An 8,778-nucleotide genomic window follows, 5' to 3' on the forward strand; every position below is an offset into this window, starting at 1 on the left:
GTAACTTCCTGTTCCGAGTACGAGAGGACGACGGTCCCCACGTTGAAATGGCTCAGATAATAACCTAATGAAATTAGCATCGAATTTTAACGTGAAGATGACGATATACACGCCGAAAGGATGAATTTCGACTATATCAGCCAGAATATAGCATGAGTTAAAAGTATGGCAACACAGGAAGCGGCGCAGGTCCTAATCCAGGCACTTGTCATCTCCCGTCTGGATTACTGCAACTCGCTGTTGGCGGGGCTCCCTGCCTGTGCCATTAAACCCCTACAACTCATCCAGAACGCCGCAGCCCGTCTGGTGTTCAACCTTCCCAAGTTCTCTCACGTCACCCCGCTCCTCCGCACACTCCACTGGCTTCCAGTTGAAGCTCGCATCTGCTACAAGACCATGGTGCTTGCCTACGGAGCTGTGAGGGGAACGGCACCTCCGTACCTTCAGGCTCTGATCAGGCCCTACACCCAAACAAGGGCACTGCGTTCATCCACCTCTGGCCTACTGGCCCCCCTACCTCTGCGGAAGCACAGTTCTCGCTCAGCCCAGTCAAAACTGTTCGCTGCTCTGGCACCCCAATGGTGGAACAAGCTCCCTCACGACGCCAGGACAGCGGAGTCAATCACCACCTTCTGTAGACACCTGAAACCCCACCTCTTTAAGGAATACCTGGGATAGGATATAGTAAAAAAGATATAGATGTACTATTGTAAAGTGGTTGTTCCACTGGATATCATAAGGTGAATGCACCAATTTGTAAGTCGCTCTGGATAAGAGCGTCTGCTAAATGACGTAAATATAAATGTAAATGGTATGAACTTTGAACTCTTATTCACTCCAGAAGTGATACCTCCTAGCCGTTGGAGTTAGCAGCAGTCACTAAACGTGGGCTAGGAGAGGACGGACAGAGTATCCAGTCTACCACGCTCCAGTTCACCACTAAACATTCTTCAGAGATCCATAAAGGACAAACCGGCCTTCCATCGATGACCAATCTACCGAAGCGCAGCTCAGAGTAAATATTTATTGTATTCTCCTTTTTCAAATGGGTGGTCATTTACAATGCATAAGATACTGTATTTACGATAGCATAGCTTCTCCCTTTGTTACTCAGTCTTCCCGCTCTTTCACTCAAACCCAACCCCCTTTCATTTGTGTAACCAGCCATCATGTCGGCTCCGTCCACCAGGGACGTTTTCTTTATGACATAATTTGTAATCAATGTATGTTCCATTCGGTATATGTAATTCTGTGTGATTACTTAGGCATTTAGTAAATAAATAATTAAACCCAATTTTGTATTGCTGGTTCAACTTGTTAGCCAGGGTTCGTGAAGATAACCAAGAATTGACCACTTTCAGATGAGACTAAACAAGGTGACAATTAAATATTGACTGCTACTGATGTAAAAGATTACTAGGTCTTTAAGAGTTTATTCAGGAGATAACAGCTCTATAAACATTCTTTCATGGTGCCCTGACTTTCTAGTTAATTATCTACCTGATTAGCTTAATCAGGTAATATTAATTACAGAGAAATTATTTTATAGAATAGCATGTCATATCACTTAATCCTGCATAGCCAAAGACACAACACTGTCATCAATGTAAAGGGTGGCTACTTTGAAGAATCTTAAATATAAAATATATTTTGATTTGTTTAAGACTTTTTTTAGTTACTACATGATTCCATATGTGTTATTTCATAGTTTTGATGTCTTCACTATTATTCTACAATGTAGAAAATAGTAAAAATAAAGAAATACCCTGGAATGTGTAGGTGTGTCCAAACTTTTGACTGGTACTGTACATAAACATAATGAAGTAAGCTTCCTTTCATTGTGATACAATTTGGTGAACTTCATATTGACAGCAACAGAAAAGGGCTTTATTCAATATATATTTTAGCGATATCCACTATGCAGTAGCATACCATTTCAATAAGAAGGTATTTTTATAGTATTGTGGAGTTTCTTTCAGACAAATGTCCTATTCTATATTGTGAAGATGAGTTTCTTACCTTAAGAGTAAGAGTATCTTTTGGTTGCAACATTGCTCTTGTTGAATTCATTTACACAGATCCTTTAAACACAAACCAATCCCTTTGTTATTATCCATGTCAAAGGGTCAGAAAACTCTTGATAACATGTTATATAAATTAATAACATTACTGTGATAGTCAATTACTCAAGGACATAGTACTCAGTTGAAACCCAAAGACACTCTAATATAATTGTTTTCTATGTCCTAAACACATCTATCAATGTGACTTCAAAACTAGAAGCCAAAGACTCTAGACTGATTTGAATAAAGGTCACCTGCATCATTCTATTACACAACAATCAATCCCATTCATTTGTATAGCACTTTTTACAAAGACAGATTGTCACAAAGTGTTTTACAACAATATCATATATATATATGATATTATACTATTTTCTTGATTATTTATATATATATATACCACTTTCAGATGGTATATATATATATATACCATCTTTATATATATATATACCACTTTCAGATATATATATATATATATATATATATATATATATATATATATATATATATAATCAAGAAAATAGTAAAACAACACACAAATGCTACATGCAGTGTTTAGACAGAGAAGTCTTACCAGAGATGTATAGTGTAGTACCGCAGACTACTCCAATCTTAATCTTCACCTCCAGTTGATCTCTTGATCTCTACACTCTAGTCCCATCCTCTGTCATCTTATATAGGCCCAGTCACACACACACACACACACACACACACACACGCTGGGAGTGACAGATACTGGGATAATAGCAGGAGACACCTAACTGTTGCTCAGTAACACATAATTAGTGACACTTCCTTGTGGAACTGGAGTGGTAGGATTTTTGGGGGATGATTTTCTTATACTGAACATAACCAGTAGGCAGACACCTATGCCCATTTTATTTTCGCTAGTACCAACATGTCACTTCATTTTTTTTTTTTTTAAACGTCACTCAATCCTCAGTGTCACTCAGCCTTCCTGATGTACAGTTGAAGTCGGAAGTTTACATACACTTAGGTTGGAGTCATTAAAACTCGTTTTTCACTCCACAAATTTCTTGTCAACAAACTATAGTTTTGGCAAGTCGGTTAGCACATGTACTTTGTGCATGTGCTAACCGCAATTTTTCAAACAATTGTTTACAGACAGATTATTTCACTTATAATTCACTGTATCACAATTCCAGTGGGTCAGAAGTTTACATACACTAAGTTGACTTTAAACAGTTTGGAACATTCCAGAAAATGTCATTGCTTTAGAAGCTTCTGATAGGCTAATTGACATCATTTGAGTCAATTGGAGGTGTACCTATGGATGTATTTCAAGGTCTACCTTCAAACTCAGTGCATCTTTGCTTGTCATCATGGGAAAATCAAAAGAAATCAGCCAAGACCTCAGAAAAAAACTGTAGACCTCCACAAGTCTGGTTCATCTTTGGGAGCAATTTCCAAATGCCTGAAAGTACCATTTCATCTGTACAAACAATAGTATGCAAGTATAAACACCATGGGACCACGCAGCCATCATACCGCTCAGGAAGGGACACGTTCTCTCTCCTAGACTTGAATGTACTTTGGTGCGAAAAGTGCAAATCAATCCCAGAACAACAGCAAAGGACCTTGTGAAGATTCTGGAGGAAACAGGTACAAAAGTATCTATATCCACAGTAAAACGAGTCTTCTATCGACATAACCTGAAAGGCCGCTCAGCAAGGAAGAAGCCATTGCTCCAAACCGTCATAAAAAAGCCAGACTATGGTTTGCAACTGCACATGGGGACAAAGATTGTACTTTTTGGAGAAATGTCCTCTGGTCTGATGAAACAAAAATAAAACTGTTTGGCCATGATGACCTCGTTATGTTTGGAGGAAAAAGGGGGAGGTTTGCAAACTGAAGAACAACATCCCAACTGTGAAGCACGGGGGTGGCAGCATCATGTTGTGGGGGTGCTTTGCTGCAGGACGGACTGGTGCACTTCACAAAATAGATGGCATCGTGAGGGAGAGACAATTGTGTGGAAATATTGAAGCAACATCTCAAGACATCAGTCAGGAAGTTAAAGCTTGGTCGCAAATGGTTCTTCCAAATGAACAATGACCCCAAGCATGCTTCCAAAGTTGTGGCAAAATGGCTTAAGGACAACAAAGTCAAGGTGTTGGAGTGGCCATCACAAAGCCCTGACCTCAATCCTATAGAACATTTGTGGGCAGAACTGAAAAAGCGTGTGCGAGCAAGGAGGCCTACAAACCTGACTCAGTTACACCAGCTCTGTCAGGAGGAATGTGCCAAAATTCACCCAATTTATTGTGGGATGCTTGTGGAAGGCTACCCGAAATGTTTGACCCAAGTTAAACAATTTAAAGGCAACGCTACCAAATACTAATTGAGTGTATGTAAACTTCTGACCCACTGGGAATGTGATGAAAGAAATAAAAGCTGAAACAAATCATTCTCTCTACTATTATTCTGACATTTCACATTCTTTAAGGTACTGTTGAAGTCGGAAGTTTACATGCACCTTAGCCAAATGCATTTAAACTCAGTTTTTCACAATTCCTGACATTTAATCCTAGTAAATGTAAACTTCCGACTTCAACTGTACCTTAGATGCTGCTACAGTATATACAGTATTTGCCCTGACTGGTATGTAAATACTGTGTCTGTTTTTTGTCATGTTGTCATGCTACTTTGTGATTTGTGAATATCCTCAATGACTGGGCCACCAACAACAATGTTAACATTGGAGCACATGCGAATAAGACTTAATTTTGTGTGTCAAAAGTCTCATTGTTTACTAATTGTCTCATTTAATTATGAAGTGATCAGGGGTGAAAGTAGAATGAATTACTTCCCGGTATGGGACCTCTGTGTGCTCGCACTTGTCAAACAATCACTTCAAAGGTCTCCTTTACTAGGCTACCCACACACATTCATCTTTACTAGGCTACCCGCGCACGTTCATCCACTACCAACATACAGTATATGTATTTACAGCCTCCAAACAGTGGTGAATGGGAACAGACATCTGTTACACAAAACATCAAAAAGTTAATGACATTTGGTGATTGTCATTAGGCCAGAATTTATGCATCCACTGCTGTCCGCGCACATCTCAGCCGCTCATATCTGCCTTGAAAAAATGTCAATGTTGTCGTCGAACAACATCACATGTTGGAGCGTAGGCTATACCACCAGTTTTCAAGTCCATTCGTTCAATTGTCTGACTGGCGGTAATTATAATGGTTTAATAGCCTACAGTTGTCTTGACATTTTGTTTTCATTATTGTGATAGGCTCATGTTTTATCGGTACGGCGCACCCCGACTATTTATTTTGCCGGGATGCGATACCGGACCGTACTTCCTTACTTTCACCCCTGGAAGTGCTATAATTTGACATTTCTGAATGGTCAATGCCATTTATATAAACGGTGGGAAGTTAGCTTAATGAAAGTAGCTGATGCGGTTACTAAAACAGCGATACCTCTTGAATGACAGTAGATATTTCTGTTCTGATTTCAGATTTGAATGTTAGACAAGTAGACCAAGATTTAATAACCTATTTTAGAAACACCCACTGTTTTGTTCACTTTCCCAACAAATTAGACTAATACTTGGAGCTTATGATATCTTAGTCTACTTGTCTGCTTTACAAATGAGCAATCAGATAGAGATATATTCTACCAATCAGGAGATACAGCTGTTTAAGTATATATTTTATTCAGGTACCTCTCTTTTTATTAAACCTTTGTTTCCTCATATCTGTCAGAACATTAACGTTTTTAAGAAATACAGATGTATCATTCAAATCAAGTGTTATTTGCATGTGGAAATGTCATGGGATGCATTTGCTCCATTGCTAACATTGTTGTTGGTGGCCCATACTTTCAGGGTATTCACAAATTAAGTGGCTTTAAGCATCCTCATCATAAGCTTCACAGACACTGCTGGCTTGCCTACTTCTACATGCCATCACCCTACATCCTCTATTCCTAAAGATGGTGACTTGAAGCATCATTGTCAAAAGCTCCACAAACCCTGCTGCCTGCTTCAACTTGCCATCACACTGCTTCCTCCATTCCAGAAGAGGGTGGCTTGAAGCATCATTATCAAACGCCACAAACCCTGCTGCCTGCTTCAACATGCCATCACACTGCTTCCTCCATTCCAGAAGAGGGTGGCTTGAAACATTATCACAAACGCCACAAACCCTGCTGCCTGCTTCAACATGCCATCACACATTCCTGAAGAGGGTGGCTTGAAGCATCATCATCATCACAAGCGCCGCAAACCCTGCTGATCCCAACTCTGTTTTACACCACATGGAGTGCAGCCTAGCAGGTACCCCTCCTTTGTTATAAAACCATAGTTTCTTCATATCTCTCAGAACATTAAAGTCTTTAAAGACTAAACAGAACCATGTGGGGATCTGGCCTTGAGCTTGGACCCCAAGATGCTGATGCAGCTTTAATTAGGGGTCCTTGCACCATTCTTAGCACATTTTTACTAAACAGTATGTTGTAAAAAGGATGTAGTACAATTAGTACATAGTATGTAGTTTTAGTAAGCAAGACAGATTTTGGACACAGGCTCTGTAGTAGTCTTAAAAACAGTTTGTGAAAGAACAGTCGTTGTGTTCCAAGATGGCCACTCCACTTAGGTCTATAACGGCCATTTACAATTTGTCAAATGTAATGTAACTCTTCAGGATTGTGGAACCCACCAACAGTAACTGGTACTACTATTAGGCCTACTTCTACCACACTGCACAACAAAGGAAAAACGCAGTGACTACTGATTTGGTCAAATCGTTGATCTGTTGTAATGGTCAGGTACAGTATGATATCTGATTAATGTGGTATTTAAATCAAATTACATTTTATTTGTCACATGCGCCGAATACAACAGGTGTAGTAGACCTGCTTACTTACCAGCCATTAAGCAACAATGCAGAGTTTTTAAAATGTAAGTAAGAAAAAATGTGCGTAATAAATTGAAGAGAAAATAGTAAAACAATAAAACAACAATTAGGCTCTATACAAGGGGTACGGAGTCAATGTGCAGGGGTACAGGATACTCGAGGTAATTGAGGTAATATGTATATGGTTAAAGTGACTATGCATATATAATAAACAGAGTAGCAGCAGCGTATGTGAGGCGTGTGAGGGAATGTGTGTGTGTGTGTGTGTGTGTTGGGGTGTAGCATGTGGTTAGAGTCCAGGGAGTGTACATTGAGCCTGTGTAAGAGAATCAGTGCACATTGTTTTTATATATAAAATGAGGGGGTCAATAGTCAGAGTAGGCATTTGATGAAGTGTTCAGCATTCTAATGGCTTGGTGGTAGAAGCTGTTAAGGAGCCTTTCGGTCCTAGACGTGGCGCTCCGGTACCACTTGCCTTGCGGTAGCAGAGAGAACAGTCTATGACTTGGGTGACTGGACTCTTTTTTAACAGATTTTTAGGGCCTTCCTCTGACACCGCCTGGTGTAGAGGTCCTGGATGGCAGGAAGCTTGGCCCCAGTGATGTACTGGGCCGTACGCACTACCCTATGTTGCAGAGCAGTTGCTGTACCAAGAGGTGATGCAACCAGTCAGGATGGTGTGGTTTTATGGCCAAAAATGCCACTGAGGAAGCACGGCATACAAATACTTCCACCGATGTCAGAACCCATCCTGATCACTGATGCCCCACTCCCCAGTATAATGCCCTCTCCACCTGGAGTCCACAGGAAAGGAGGAGAGAAGACAATGGGGGAAGAAGTAAACCTTGTCCGAGCCAGAACGGCCCACAGGGGCAGGAGCCCATATCCTTTTTTTATAGAGTGAGGTAGCCTGATATGGCAAGAATTGAACACTTAACATAACAGGCCTGAGCTTCTTCCTGGTATCCTATTACTATGGACATAACCTGTGTTGTTATTACATCAGCACATTCATAATGTTATTACATGTTATTACCATGTTATAAGCACTATAATGCCACACCTGAGCTGCCACCTGGGGGATAGCCTCAGCCCCCCCTTCAGCAGGGCCACGGGAGTAGTGTCCCCCACGGAGAGCACCCCTCGCCGGGACACCAGACCTGCAGTGTTGGGTATGCCTGGAGGACAAAGAGAGGGGGGGTGGAACATTTTAACTATGATAATAATTCATGAAAATTAATACAAATATTTGGATAGTGAAATTACTTGGGCCTGTTATGTTTGTGCACTAAGCTGGCAGACCATACAGACATTCAGACTAAGTAATAAGTATATTTGAATAGGGACAGATGAACTTCACTGATACGTATCTTGTGCAAACATTAAAAAAGATATATATTTATTTAATGGTGTTGAGACAGGGAAAGTTGTTGAAGATTGAGAGCTGTTGTGGTGAGACTATAGGTCTATAGTAGAGGATCTGGGTGCATGTGTATGTAGGGTAGGTTTACCTATAGCAGTGTTTCCCAATCCTGTATACACATTTAGCTTTTGCCCAAGTACTAATACACCTGATTCCACTAATTAAGGGTGAGTTGATGAGTGGAATCAAGTGTGTTAGTGCTAGGGTGGGGGAGGGAAGAGGGAGTTGGGCCTCTCTCTTCTTCTACCTCTCTGTTATGAACCAGAAACAAGGAGCCAGTGAGATGTCTCACTTCCTCTTCCATCTCTGATCTAACTCCAGGCATGCAATGTGAATGTGTTATGGTTCTATGATCCATGTTTCAATATGCTTTGTGTTGTAGTCACGACAGACA

This window comes from Salmo salar, chromosome 18, assembly GCF_965601325.2.
Source record: "Salmo salar chromosome 18, fSalSal1, whole genome shotgun sequence".
NCBI lineage: Eukaryota > Metazoa > Chordata > Actinopteri > Salmoniformes > Salmonidae > Salmo > Salmo salar.